This window comes from Cynocephalus volans, chromosome 2 (assembly GCF_027409185.1).
Source record: "Cynocephalus volans isolate mCynVol1 chromosome 2, mCynVol1.pri, whole genome shotgun sequence".
NCBI lineage: Eukaryota > Metazoa > Chordata > Mammalia > Dermoptera > Cynocephalidae > Cynocephalus > Cynocephalus volans.
In genome coordinates this window covers 182,805,064-182,820,260 of record NC_084461.1, presented here as the reverse complement: position 1 = coordinate 182,820,260, position 15,197 = coordinate 182,805,064, and the positions used below count along the sequence as shown (strand labels likewise).

At 37.3% G+C, this 15,197-nt stretch overlaps 1 pseudogene; it reads left to right on the top strand.

Annotated features, from left to right (window-relative positions):
• Positions 1-298: 298 nt before the first annotated feature.
• On the top strand, positions 299-1,426 carry LOC134370717 (transmembrane protein 132B-like; annotated as a pseudogene).
• The last annotated feature ends 13,771 nt before the right edge of the window (positions 1,427-15,197 follow it).

Here is a 15,197-nt window from a genome sequence, read left to right as displayed (position 1 = left end):
AGATTTGTGTTATCTTTTAATTCTATTTTTCCATGAAATTTTTAAAGTACCCTCATACTTTCATGTGCTTATTAAAATGTATTATTTGGGGCCGGCCCGTGGCTCACTCGGGAGAGTGCGGTGCTGATAAAATGTATTATTTGTTCTTCACATCAGAGGGATATAGATCACTATTAATGATAACCCAATGCATGTCAAGAACTGTTTAAATTTATAGAGCACTGAAGTTTATTTTCATAAGTCTGTATATTTAAATAATTTTTGAAATTAGCATTCATGTGAATAAAGTTTTACAAATATGAAGGACACATATCACAGCAAATGCTTTGGTTTTACTTTTCTTGGAAGTTTATTTAGTGATGACTCAGTGACAACTTTAGACTCTTACAGTCCCAAGGATTTTTTGGTTAATGCCTCATCATTGGATGAAATAGTGGTGTCTGTCCAGCCAATCCTTGAGTCCAGATGGCCAGTAGTGATTGAAGAAGGTGAAGGTCAAGGGCCCTTGATTAATTTAGAAATGATGATTAGTGAACCTTGTCAGAAGACCAAGAGGAAGAGTGTTCTTGCCCTGGGTAAAGGACATGTCAAGGTCAAATTTAAACCAAGTATTGAACACACCAAGAAGGCACCGATGATATTGAGGTGATAAATCAGGAATATAAAGACCACCTCAAAAATTCTACAGAGAGTGAAGGAAACCAGGAAAGAGCCATTCACTAATGGTTCCAGCATGGCACATCAGTTGGCCAAGAGGAAATTACCAACAAAAGCACAACCCCACAGTCTCCTAACAAAGGAAGGGATAAGAAGTTACTCAAGAGTGGTGGTCCAGACACCTCCACAAGCTAACTCACTCAAGAGAAGTTAACAAAATAATATAATTCTGGTGGCCTTACAATGATCTCAAGGAGGTTAACGGACTTGAAGATTGGCATGTATGTCCTCCTGTGTGTCTTCCTCCTGGCCATTCTGGTCTTAATCAACTGTGTGGCATTTGCTTGGAAATATAAACACAAAAAGGTTTGCTGTGAGCAAGCAAGGCAACATCCCTCATTCCCATGACTGGGTCTGGCTGGGGAGTGAAGTGTAACTTTTGGAGAACCCCATTCTTTTGGAGAATCACACTCCTGTCAAAGAAGTGCAGCACCATGAAGGACTCTAGGCTGCAGAACGAGGAGAGGAATATCCTTCTGAATGGCAGCTCCCAGAAAACTTTCCGTAGTCTGCTCTGACCTTCTATGCTTATGAGAAAGTAATTAAAAATGAACCTATCAATCCTTCAGGCCCAGAGAGGAAATGAGTTAAGTTTACTTCCTACATCACCATCCTCCCAGAGGACGGCAGCCCCTACACCAACTCCATCCTGTTTGACAGTGATGACATCAAGTGGGTCTGCCAAGGTACGGAGTGTGGGAACTCATAGATTTAAAATACTTTCTTGCTGACCAGTTAGCTCAGTTGGTTAGAGTGTGGCCCTGTAACATCAAGGTCAAGGTTTTGGTTCCCTGCACTGGCCAGCTGCCAAAAAAAAAAAAAAAAAAAGAAAGAAAGAAAAGAAAAAGAATAAAATATTTTCATGTGTTTGAATTCATCTATATGTCTTCTGTTTTTTTAAACAGTTGGAGCAGTGAGTTTGGTTAGCAATAGAAGATAATTTAGCAAAGCTTAGTTTGCCAAGGTTTGATGGGATTCCCTTTTGAGCAAGCTTCAGAGGCCTGAAAGACTAATGCAAATAGGTTATAATCCACGACTGGCCCCTAACACAGCTATGTGTGGGTGTTGCTGAAGTACCAGGATGACAGTTTTATACACTGCCTGGTAGTAGCTCAGTCCTGATGCAATAAATTCAGCCACCGAGGACCTCATTATCCACTTGATGACAAATGCTCTTTAGAATTAGAAAGAATTTGACAGTTTGATTTTTCTATTTTTGACATTGGTAAGGTGCAGTGGACAGTTCTTGTCCTTGGTCTGAGACTAGACTTATGTGGAAGACAATTTAATATAGCCAATTAGTCATAAACACTGCTAATTGTTTTTACATATTTATATATCAACATCCATTCTTTGTTTTCTGCTGTGGTTTTCTGTTTTTTGGTTTTTCCTTTGTTTTGACTTCTGTAAGTCTTTTTGAACTGACTGTATAAAGATAAAGATAAATTGTTTTCTCTTTTCTTTGAGGTATGCTTGATTTACACAGGAATTTAATTCCTTGGGATTAACCAGGTCATTTCTATTAAAGGCATCTGTATTGAATTTCAGGTTTTCTCTACTTTTTTCCCACTTCACTCTTTATGAATAGAAACTAAGAAGTATATTTGCACTTTCTCTTGCCTTTGTTTTCTCATTGACATATCTCATACTGACATTGCACGAGGGGTTTTACTTAAAAATATTAACGTTAAATGGGAAAAGGTGAATTCTCTACATACATTTTGCAAAGGTTGGAGAATGTATGTGAATCAAATAGTTTTTGTTTTGTGTTATCTGGTAGCTTGAAATTTATAGGAAAAGTTAAGGGGGAAAATGCCTAATTAAAACATCTTTATTTATACAAGTATTTTGTGGAAAATCTATTTTACTAAACAGACTCAAACATAAAACTAGCATTAATAGGCATGGGGAAAAAATTTCCCCAGGAAACAGCTGCAGATTAAACCTGACATTTTACAAAATAAAAATAAGGAAAAAGATAAGCAAGGTTCTGTTTCAACTTAGCAGTAAGAAAATCCATTCTTTCCATGACCAAAAAAAAAAAAAAAAAAAAAAAAAAACCCAGAAAAAAACCTTCATATTTATGATTATAACAAAGTTAAAACTGTCATAGCATGTGTACTGAGACCGAAAAGCAATTGGTACACTCAATAAAGTCACAAAAATAAATGGCTGCTCTAAAGTTTAAGATGTAATTGTCAAGAACACAGGGATTAGAAAAATAAAAGTGTCAAAGATGCAGGAAATTACTCTAGTTCTGAATTGTTTAAAAAGTGAAATTTTTAGGGAAATAATAATAAAAAATGGTATTACCTAAAACAAAATTTTCAAAATAAGAAAAGGAGACACTATTCTGATTTATTAAGATGGAACAGCTAGAAAACAGATATTGCACTAGTGTGGCCTTATTGTGGGCTCTGCATAGCCATACTAAGAATTAGAGTTGGCATAGCTAAGAATTAGAGTTGGAAAAACATAGAGGAGTCATTTGGGGCATTTTCATGACTACAAATGGCTGATGATTGAGCTATTCAAACCAGAGGTGTTCAGGTCATCTATTCCATTATTATAGATTACCATGTGTATCAACATCACAGCCTGAACCCAAGTCTTCTCTCTGGTTTCAATGGATTGGCAGCTAAGAAGCTCTTTCTGTGTCTCTTGCCCATAGCACTGGAGGGTATTTGTGAGCAGGGTACAAATCACAAGCGACAGGGGCCTGACCTTCAGACACAGGTATTTAGTCGATCCCTTGACTGCTGAAATAGGGGTTAAGAACTGAGTGTGGCGAAGCTTGAAAATTCCTGCAATTTGTCTAGAGAATGAAGCATTTGCTGTAAATGGAGTTTGCAGAAGGATGGCTGATGTCTGGCAGGAAGAGTTCCTTAGCCCAAGGAAACGGCCACGGCTTTTTTCTTTATCTTTCATTATATATTGTTATTATTATTTTTCAGTTGTGTTATTTGTCTCTGGCACTGCTTTTAAAGGTTTTGGTGGTGAAATAGCTCAAAGCCCACTACCGTGACAGACCACAAGGTTCACGTGTATGTTATGAAACACACTTAGCAAGCTAGGTCTATGATTTCTAAAAGCCATTTTCCATTTTCCTTCCATGTGTCTCTGCATAGTAGGGTTTTAATTTTTTTATACTGACTGATCTAAATTGCATTAGGGAGTGAATCTTGCTCACCCACTCAACAATCTGCCTGCCTCGATTAACAGGGTGTGGCTGTGCATGTTGCAGGAGCATTGTGATGGGTAACACAAGGGAAAATCCCTTACTTACTTGGACTGCGATTAAAGCAACGTTCAAAACAGAACATTTCTTGTGTCATGAATGTTTGACTTGCTGGAGCCAACTCAGAGCACGGAATGTGATGGAAAACGCACTTCTGGCTTGAAAAGGGCTTAGAGAGGGGAGCATCCATCTATAAGTTAGAGTTGCCAAGAGTGATAGTGGTCACCTGTATGTGTTTTGCTGAAACTCAGCTCAAAGTAAAAAACACAAATAGAAGAATTGGATGCTAATTGTCCAATAAGACTCTTATAAATATACATATTTTTACCTTTTAATTAGTCATATGGCAAGTGATTAAACATTTTAATGGGAAGGAGTAAGGCCTTTTTAACTGTTCTTAGATTTGGCATCAAGACTAACCAGAGAGGGAGAAAGTCATCGAGGTTTCCTCTCATCTGCTCTAATTGTATTTCTGATTATTGGGCAGCCTGGGTTGTAGCTACTCTTTTTTTCTATCTAATTGATTTTAAACAAACAGGAACTATGCCCTGCAGCATCTAAACCAAAGTGAGGTGGAGAAGAACACAAATTATAAATTCCAGAAATTCAGTTCCCTGGCCATCCTTGGACATTTCTGCAACACATAGATATTCACATTCCCCCACAAGGTTTTGAGAAATAGGAGGAAACTCCAGTGCGTCCAGACTTTCAGAGATCATTAAGCTGGGCTTTTGCTCCTAGGTTTTCAGCTGCCTGAAATGAAGAAAAGCAAATGTCTGTGTGTTTTGATGATTGGATTTATTTACATTCATTTCTTTTCTTCCAGAGAGGTTAATGCTCATGTTGCAGAACTTGAGTTAATATCAATAAAAAATAAATAAATAAAAATTAAAAATCCTGAAAAGGCACAAAGAAATTATACCTTTAAAAAATTACCTTTTTCTCTTTCTAGGAGCCTGGTTAAAAGTTTTTCCAGATGTCCCAATGTGAGGATGAGAGAAAGAAAGCAAACATTTCTCACTTTTTAACCCAAGGACCAAATTACCATAAAATCCACTTTAGTTGTGGATGAGGACATGGCTCTCTTTCTGCTCTTTTGTGATAATGGCTTGATTATATTTGTGTGTGAGTGTGTGAGTAGGGAGAGTATTCTGTGGGGCCAAGAGTGACAAGGTACTGATGGTTCAGACATGCAGAGCTCTGGAAACACAAGAAAAATTCAAAACAGCTGAAAATTCTGTTTGGATCACTGAAGACTGCTGCAGACATTTCAAGATTGGTTAGTGCATTACTTACTAAATGCTTCATGGACTATCTGCTGTTCATGTTGCACTTCATGAAACTGTCAGCATCACCATTGCCATTTTGGCAAATGCTGTCTTTGGACTTTGGTATGGAAAGGGACATCTCTTTGGCAATCCAGAGTTTGAATAGCTTGATGTGTCTTAATTATCACTGCCTACCAAGCCTGCTCTTTCTTCAAACCCTACAAGAATCCAATAATGGTTATACAACATAAAAGTAGGCCCTGTGAAACTAATCTGTAGAGCTGCATGCTTTCAGTTGTCTAAAAAGCTGGCAGAAAATGAACCAATGTGCTTTCCTGGATTTGTAAATCCACTCTCCCCGCTATGTCATTTCTCAGCTCTTTAGATAATTGTTTTCCACTAACAGCTTTACTCTGTCCTTTTTCGTCTAGAATGTAGGAGCCCTGAGCCAAGGATTCTGTCAAGTTCTCTCTAAATCTCACTATGCACTTGTGCAATGTAGCAAATGTGGTTTCAAAAAGAGAAGGAGAAGTGGAATTTTGAAAATGGCATTCATAAAAGAACAAACACCTTTTATTCTGAGTTTTCTTTTTCTAAAGTGCAGACACTACATATTAGATTTTTTTGTATTCAAATTGTTAGTACCCACCGATAATAACTTAAAAAAGTTATGGTGGTATATCTGATAGGATATTTTTTGGTTCTTTTTTTTTTTTTTTCTAACAGAGGAAAATTTTGAGAAGGATATGACCTTGGTTTCAGTGTTTTTGTAGGGTACCATTACTGTGGACGATCAGGACACTATTATTTTCCAGATGGGAAATAACGATCCAAGAGCTTCAAAATCCATTAGGGAAATTATCCTCTCAGTCCAAGAAAGCAATCACGTTATCAATTCACGATACTGGGCAGTCTTCATGTTCTATGAGGTGCCTTCAAAATGTCATTGCTATACTACGTCATTCTTTTCAATGACTTTTTAAAAAAATTAATTTCAAAATTTGGGATTGTCTTTTTAGATTCTGCAAAGGCTAAAATAATAGGAAACTTTTTTTATATATCTTCATTGTCCATAGGAGTAAAGCACTTTTCAGACAATGAGATGGACATTGCATCTTAATTTATTGTCTCTGTCATTATGACCTTTCGCTTAGTAAAGTTGGTATCAATCACTCTTTATATGGCCTATTTCCCTTTGCTTTCTTTGCACGAAGATAATGTGACCACATAGAGAGAGGGGTAGTTCACAGTTTCTATTTTTTGTAATTAAGATTAGAACTGACATGACCCACTACTTTATTTTGAGAAAAATTGTAGACACAATGTTAAAAGAATAAAGCTTCTAAGAAAAAGACGAAAGAAAAAATCTTGGTTATGCTGGGTTCAGCAAAGATTTCAAAATCAGAATTAAAAATAGTTAACATTAAAGAATAAAATAATTGTTTATAAAAGTTTTCTAAAATACTTCTGCTGACTAAATATGTAATTATAAAAATTAATAGACAAATCTAGATTGGGAACATAATTATAATACATCTACTGAAAGATTTTATGCAGATTATGTTAAAAACTCCTGCAACTCAAGAATAAGAGGTAACCTAGTTAAAAAATGGGAAAAAAAACTTGAACAGTTTCCTTTTAATGAAAAGTGTATAAATGGCCAAGAAGCAGAAGGAAAATCATTTAATATCATTGGTAATAAAGGAAATTCATATTAAAACTATAATGAGTTATCTCTACATATATTCAAGTAAAACTAAAATTAAAAACTCTAACAAAATTACATGTTACTCAAAATGTGGATTAACTCTTAGATTGCTTGTGAAAATTGCTGGGCTGTTTATTTTTAAGCTAATTATACACATGTTCTGTGACTTAGCAATTTATCTCTTAGGTATTTAATCAAGAGAAATGTGTGTGTGTCTGTGTGTGTGTGTGTGTGTCTGTGTGTGTCTGTGTGTCTGTGTGTGTGCGTGTGTGTGCGTGTGTATGTGTGAATGCTAAAAAATCTGTATGAGAATATTTTTAGCAACTTCATACAGTTAATTGGGAGCAGTTTAATTACAAATCATGATGCCAATGGATACACAAGCCTGGGTTTATCTACACAGCAGAATACTGTTGAAAGATAAAAGATGCGTGATCTACTGATCCACACAACAACACAGAGACATCTCAAAAACATTTTATGAGAAAATAACCTAAGCATAAAGATGAAATATTATATAATGCCAGCATGGGTGAGAAATTGAAAGGAAGACAGCATGAGGGAAATTCCTAAGTGCAGAAATGTTGGTTATCCTGATTAGTATGAAAGTTACTTAAGTATATGCAATTTTCAACAATAAACTGTTGCAATCGGTGTATTTCACTTTATCTTGATTGCGCCTCAATTATGGTATACCTCAAATACATATGCCTTTATTATACTCAGTATCATGGGGAAACTCTTCAAAAAATACAACAAACAAACAATAAATTCCATTGTATGGCCCATTATTTTTCTGCCCTTGTACATGTTGCTGAACTAAAACCAAGCTAGACAGGAAGCCTGAGGGACAGAGATTCCTCTGACATTTGTAGGCAGGATCAGATTTCTGGGGCTGCATAAGGAAGAGTTTAAATAAGAAGAAAGAACAGCGAATAGCAACTTGGGTTTGTGGATCTTTTACTGCAAATTGTGTTCACTGTATGCCCTGGCTCATTCCTGTGCAGAGAAAGAACAGCAGGCACGGATTATCAGATTACCTTTGATTCTTTCTGTGGTCTGTGGGGCCAGCAAGTGCCTGGGGCAGCCTTCGCGACTCCCGGTGGTCATCTATGACAATGCACAGTCTCATATATCTTCCCACCGTGCCACAAGGTGGAGTGCTCTCACTTCATTATTCAGTCAGGCTTTCCCATTCACCAGTCCCATGGGGGTCTGCCCTGGTTGTTAGGTGCTTGTTTGGGTTCCAAGCTGAACATTCTGCAGTGTCTCCTGTGGTCTTGTGACTGAACCGGCAACCAGAGGCAGTTATGCAGGACCTTAGATGTCATGCCTGGTCTGCTGATAGGTAGGGAGCTTTGCTCCCAGCTTCTGCTTTAGCAGTGGGGATGCCTGAAGGCTCAAGGCAGTGCCCAGGTCCCTCTGGGTTTTTTTTTGGAGACAATAGTAAATCTCCTTAATAGTCTTTAAAAATACATGATGTAAAGGAGAAAAAAACAAGTGATCAAAAGACTATCTGCCAAGTTGAAGAATGTTGTAAAATTCTTAATAAGTTTAGCTAGATCAATAACCTAGAAAAGCCTTGAGTTGCCTTCAAGAGAGACCAGATCTTTGAATAAGTTAGATATGCTTACTTTAAGTTTGGCATCAGTTAATAATAATTGTAACAGGTTCACCTCTTTCTATCTTTAGAAAAAAAAAAAAAAGAACTTCTCAAAAAATAAGTAGAAAGAGAGCCCTCTCTCTCCATGGCAAGGTGTGTGCATGGGTAATATTCAAAACTAGTCATGGTCCCTAGAAAGCAAAGCCTGGGAATTCCAAATCGCTGAAGAGAAAATTAGCTTAGTTCCTGGCAAAATAATAGATTACAACCTAAGAAATAACTAAAGATGGTTTGAATGAAAATGCTGGTCTTTGGAATAGTCCAAAATTACTTTCAAAAGAATTTAAGAAAGAGAGAGACTTGAATGGACATAAGAAAATGCTTCAAACACTGATAAATAAAAAACACAATTCCTAAATGATAGCTTTGGCTCTAATTTCTGATAGAAACCTTACCAAAGAGGGCATATTTACCTGTTTTCCTTAGAGGAGATAATGTTGAATGTGGAGACAAGAAATTAAATATAAAGAGTAAGTCAAAAAATGAAGACCACATTGTGTCCATTAGGCAAAGCCACTTTTGAGAAATCCATTTATGCTTTTTGGCAATTTTTTTTTTCTTGAAAGGAAATAAATTAGTACATACACAGTAAAGGAAATCTAATACATAAAGTTCTTAGAGTTCCAACTGGAAGTCTCCAGTAGGAATATGAATTTTTACATTCAGAAAATGCTCATCCAGAAAGTGAGATCCAAAGGCTTCTGAAGAAACTGAAAGCATAATTTGAACTTTATCAAGATATGGATTTACCATTTAGCATTGTACAAGAAACATTCTGAGATAAGTGAAAGCATCATCCAGATCCCTTTGAAGCTGCATACCTGAGAAAAGAAAACAAAAGGGTTGAAATAGAAATAAGCACTTCTATTTTATCAGAATAATCTTATCTTCTGTGAGGAAAAAAGCTTGAGATAACTGATTAGCAGCTCTGTCCACTGAAAGAAATCCCAGTGACTTGAAAAAGAAAAGACACAGGAGAAACACAAATTAGCCTGAGCTGAATTTAAATGTGAGCTTCTGCCAAATGGTCTTTATGCTTCTGCTATTTCCAATGTAGCTCAGAGTCTTGAGAGGATCAGGTGACCCACTGATTACTAGATCCCAGAGAAGAAGTATTAACTAGCAGTGGATCACTAAGTGGTGAAACTGGCTTTCTTTCCTATCTCCTCTGCCAGAAGTATCACCTTCTATGAAAAAATATTTTTAGACACTATCTTGTGCTCTCTCTTTGTAGTAAGGGGGGAAAAAGGAAAAAAATAACATCTTATGAGTAGGTCTAGTGTGTACATACATTCTACATAACCTAAAAATTTAGACTCCTCTGCTCTCACCCCAGGATTCATCTAGTTTCAACAAATCAAAATAAGCAGGCAGTTTGGGGACAATATAATTGATGTTATTTGTGAAGGAAAGGGCACATCTATCACCCAACCAGTCCATGCTGAGCTCCAGAACTCCTGGAAGGAGAGGATTTTACAGGTCATCTCTTCCAGTGATTGCTAGGGGTTCTCTCCTCCTTTAGACATAGTATCCTGGGTGCTGACACCCATGCTGTAGCTAGTACAGAACTGGGCTAGATAAAAAAGGATGTGTGAAAAGTTTTATGGTGAATATCATATTAGGATCATATTATATGACAGGGACTAAGATCCAAACGTGTGGCTTAAAAACATACATCCAAAACCTACAACAACAACAACAAAAAATATAATTAACACAAAAACTTCAGATTAGTTGGCTTTTGGTATATCTTGAACCAGGCAACAAATTAATGTCCTAAGGAATCTGCCTTCTCTTTTCAAATCTCTCTCTCTCTCTCTCAGTTGCATTTTCTTCCCATTTAGTAACACACATGGCTATTGAAAGCTCCATACTTTCATTCTGCCAGTTTAGCAAATCATGCTCAGATTCCACACATATGCGTATAAAGAAGAGTTTCCTGTCCCTCACCACAGTGATAGTTTCAGAAGTGGGCATGTAATTGAATGCATGCAATGAAAACCCTCCACAAAAATTTTATAGGAACCCTTAGGGAACAAGTTCTTTCTCTTGGAGAGCTCTTGTTTATGAGAATTCACTCACATACCTATTTCTGAAACCATCACTGTAGTTAGGGATAGGAAAACATCTTGATTGTCGAGACAATTAGAAAAGGATGTGCCATAGGAAAGAATAGAGGTCAAACTATGGTTCCTCTAAGGAAAACTGGAATGCAGTTAGAGAATGAGGAGAACAAGGATGGACAGGCAGAAATACTATGTGGGTGGATGGGCCAGGAAATAGATTAATAGAATTGAGTGTGGGTTACCTCAAAAAAGTCTCCAGAGACCTGAATGGGAAGGGAAAATGTGTAAAATGATGGCAAGGTGCTTGCCCAATGACACTGAAAAAATCTGGATTTTCACCACACTAAACTATGCAGTTGGGAACACAAGATAAAGTAATTAGGACTAGATTGATGCTCCCACTCGAAAAAAAAAAAGACAAAATATATAAAATCATGGTTTCAACACATTAGATATCAGGAAATGAAGGGTGCAGATCCTTGAGAAAGGGGAAATGAGCAAGGTGAGTCCTACAACTGTCCCACGTTATTCCCTGGAGAGACATTTCGAGCGCATTGCTCAGGGAGGGGAGACCCAGGGGGAGCTTGATGTATTCCCTCAGTTGGTGTTATGGAGCAATTGTTCTGGGGAGACTATGGCACCTGGAGTCTACAAGCAGAGTATCAATGATGAGAAAGCTACACAGGGAAGAATCCCTTGAGTTCTGCAAGTATTGAGCAGAGTTCCGGCAAGTGCATGCATGGCAAGAAATCACCCAGGGCTAGGAGAAGAACCACCCAGGATTAGAGGGAGCAGAATGCAGAGCTCACACAGGAATGGCAATAATTTCCACCAGCCAAAATGGAAAGATCACTGAAATAGTTGTAACTCCTCCAGAGCACAAGGCTTTCTTGTGAACAGTAAGAGATGGAATTTCTTCAACCCAGTTCTGAAGGTAAATCCACTCCAGTCTCCAGGCCTCCAGGCCAGGACCACAGCAGGTTCTTTCTAACCAACTGGATGCATCCAGATTTTTCTCACACTGGTTTTGCTCTTGTTCTTTTAAAAAACTTAATGGTTAAGATCAGTTCCTGGGAAGCTATGTCAGTTCTGGCTGAGCTCTGGGTGACCCTGTGTGTACTGGTTTGTGGAAATCTATCCTGGGCAAACCTATGAAAGCATCAGGGGGGCATCTGGAGGTGCCCCATCCATCAGCCCAACCCCACCCCCGACTTGTATTTCTTAAATCCTTCTTATTCGTTTTCTTCTGTCATCTCTGTATTCATTCTATCACAATGCTTTTTCCTCTTTTACCCCCTTCTCTTCTACTCTGTCCCCCCCAAAATTCACACAAATACATAATATTCAGACTATAATTGCAGCAGTGAACAGCACTTTGCAGATATCTTGCAAGTTACCCCAGTTATCCTCGTCCCATTTATGTTTTATCAGACAGAGACCCTTGAGTGTTAATAAGGGTTCTGGTCACTTTAAATTTTAAAATATATTTAGATTAATGAACATTAATAAATAAATATATTAATCAGTAAACTGTCATAACAATCTCAAAATATGTCATTTATTTTAAGTGGTCACACTGGATTATGATTGATTTTAAAAGGCAAAAGATGCCGTACATATTTTATATGCAATACATATTATATTTATATTTATTATATCATTATATTTATTATAGTATATATTACATTATAACATAATATAATGTATATTATATTATATTAATATTTATATTTTATATGCAGTGCATAGTAAATATTTAGTAAATATTTATCTTGTAAATACAGCAGATATATATATTTCCAGGGCTCTGCAAAAAATGTGTTTCTAAAATGGGTGTGTTTTTATTTTTTAATTTTAAAGTACTTAATTGACAAATAAAGCTTTTATATATTTAAGGTGTCCAAAGTAACTACTTGATATATATATATATGCATTATGTAATTATTATCACAATCAAATGAATTAACACGTCTGTCACCACCCACGCTCCACATTAGATCCCCAAATCTTGTCCCTCTTATAACTGAAAGTTTGTACTTTTTGACCAATATCTCCTCACTTCCTCTACCCACCCCCAGCCTCTGGTAACCACCACTGTACTCTGCTTCTATGAGTTCAACATGTTTAAATTCCACATATAAGTGAGATTATGCCATATTTGTCTTTCTGTATCTGACTTATTTCACTTAACCTAATGTCCTCTATATTCATCCATGTTGGCACAAATGTCAGGATTTTCTTCTTTATATATATCACTTTTTTATCCATTCATCTGCTGATGGATGCTTAGGTTGAGAATTTTTAAGTAGTATGGGAAATGCATGCTTTTCATTAGTTTTTCTTGATGCTTTCAGTATGACTCTGTCAATGGACATGGAACCTGTTAAGGAGTCAACCTTAAAAGTCCAAAGTTGAAGGTTTTATGTATATATGTGTGTATAACAATAGGAGCATTTGGGATCTGTCTCCTGCATCTCTGAGGGAACCATGATTACCTATGTGTTCCCCGTACATGCTAGGAGGCTTCAAAACAATGAAGATAACATTTGGTGAGCCTTAATGTGTCATACATTCTGCTAAATGCTTTACCCACATGATATCATGTAACTCTTAAAGTAGAGGACAGCAAAATGCAGAAAGCTGCATACAATGTTATTATGGAGACATTGGGGAAGTGAGAATTTGAAACCATGCCTGTATTAGCCTACACTATCTCCATGTTAAAAAAAAAAAAATGGAACATTGTAGCCTAGTGAACAGCAGACATCAGTCTAAAAGTTTGTGAATAACTGGAGGTTGTTTAGGGGCTAGAACCCCATATCTAGAGTCCAAATGATAAGAGTCAGATGGAGGAAATGTAAGCTATTTATAAGTGAACTGTCGCATTGTCTTTTCCCTTGCACAGACCAATTTCCCCAAATATTTGTTTTGTGAACAAATTAAAAATTGAACTATATTATTTCTCCGTGTTTTGCTCAGAAAACTGAGGCACAAGGAGTTGGAAGGGTCAACCGAAGGCACACAGAAATCAATGCCAAACCTAGATGCTAAGCACATTCTATCCCAGCCCCCTTAGCTGGAAGCTTTATTGATGAAACGTTCTTGTTCATATTCTTGGCAGCACTAACGACTGGGCATTTCCTCTACTGTTACTATTCCAACTTAATTACCATGAGAAGCGTCTGTTATTGAACACGGCACTGTAGGCATAGCCATGATCGATTGGCTTTTATTAATTCCATTCAAAAATTATGAAGTTTGGCTGCTTCTTAGGAAACAGAAAGCTGAATGAGAATATTGCTCTCCTATTAACAATGAGAAATGAAATGGCTAATCAACATGACGACAATCTTTTTGAAAGCTGAGATCTCAGTGGAAACAGATGAACTAAATGTCAGTGCAACAAGCTCCTCCTAAAAGAAGTGAGACACAACCTTTGGCAGCACACAATAGCAAAAGAAGACAGCCATACAATTTGACAAGAAAAAAATATAGAATTTTAACAAATTCTTAAAAGACAAATTGAGCTACCATGTCATTTTAGAATACTTAGAGCACCCAAAACAAGGGAAGTGAGCACCTACTCACCAGCTCTTTTTCATAGATCTCCAGTGGGTGCTTGTGAGAGAGACCAGGTGACCTAAGCTAAAGGTAACCTAAGAGATCCATTCTCAGGAGAAAAGAATTGCAGGTGGTCATCAGTTGCCACTGTAGGGCAGAAATAAAATTGTCTGTTTCTCAGATTCTTCTCTTAAATGAAAATATGTAAGTAGCAGGGTGATACACAGGTAATGCCCTCAGTTCTCAGATTTAAGGACTGGTCGAGATATAGATTTAAAAAAAAAAATAGCTCCCATACCTCCATAAGCACATTAGGTAAAATTCACTTGCCACTTGGTGAAGGACAGAGAATTCAACCATGCCTAAGATTCTGCACAAAGGAGAATATTGCTGTTCCTGTGGTGAGGCAGGAATCTTAATCGCACCCAAGACCCAATACCTATACAACAGATAATTTGGCTGTAACTAAGGAGAGGGTCGGAAATGCTGAGAAGTTTCTGCCATGGGCTCAGGTGCCCAGCACTTCCTTAATACTGAGACTTCATTTTATTTTATTTATTTATTTAAATTTTGTATTATTTTGTCAATATACAACGTGGAAAATACTGAGACTTCAGAAGCAGGATGTGAAATCCCCATACCAAGAACATGCACTTTGCTCTAAGCAACAAGCAAAAGCAACATATCATAGAGGAAGGGGTGAGCATGGGCAGAGAGCCCTCTGTGAGGCAGGCACACAGAACCTGTGAAAGCTGAGGATGTGGCAGGTACACAGAGAACCCGCCTGGCACTCCAGGTGTTACACTCAGCACAGGGTAGCCCCACTCCATGGCTGGATGAATGTGAAGTCTCTGATGCTCTGAAGGTCACTGTGGTCATAACACTAATCCCAGCTCAAATGCTGACTAGATGAACTCAACCCTACATGCTGACAGTGTAATAGAAGAAGATGCTTGCCTTTTCCCTGGGAATAAAT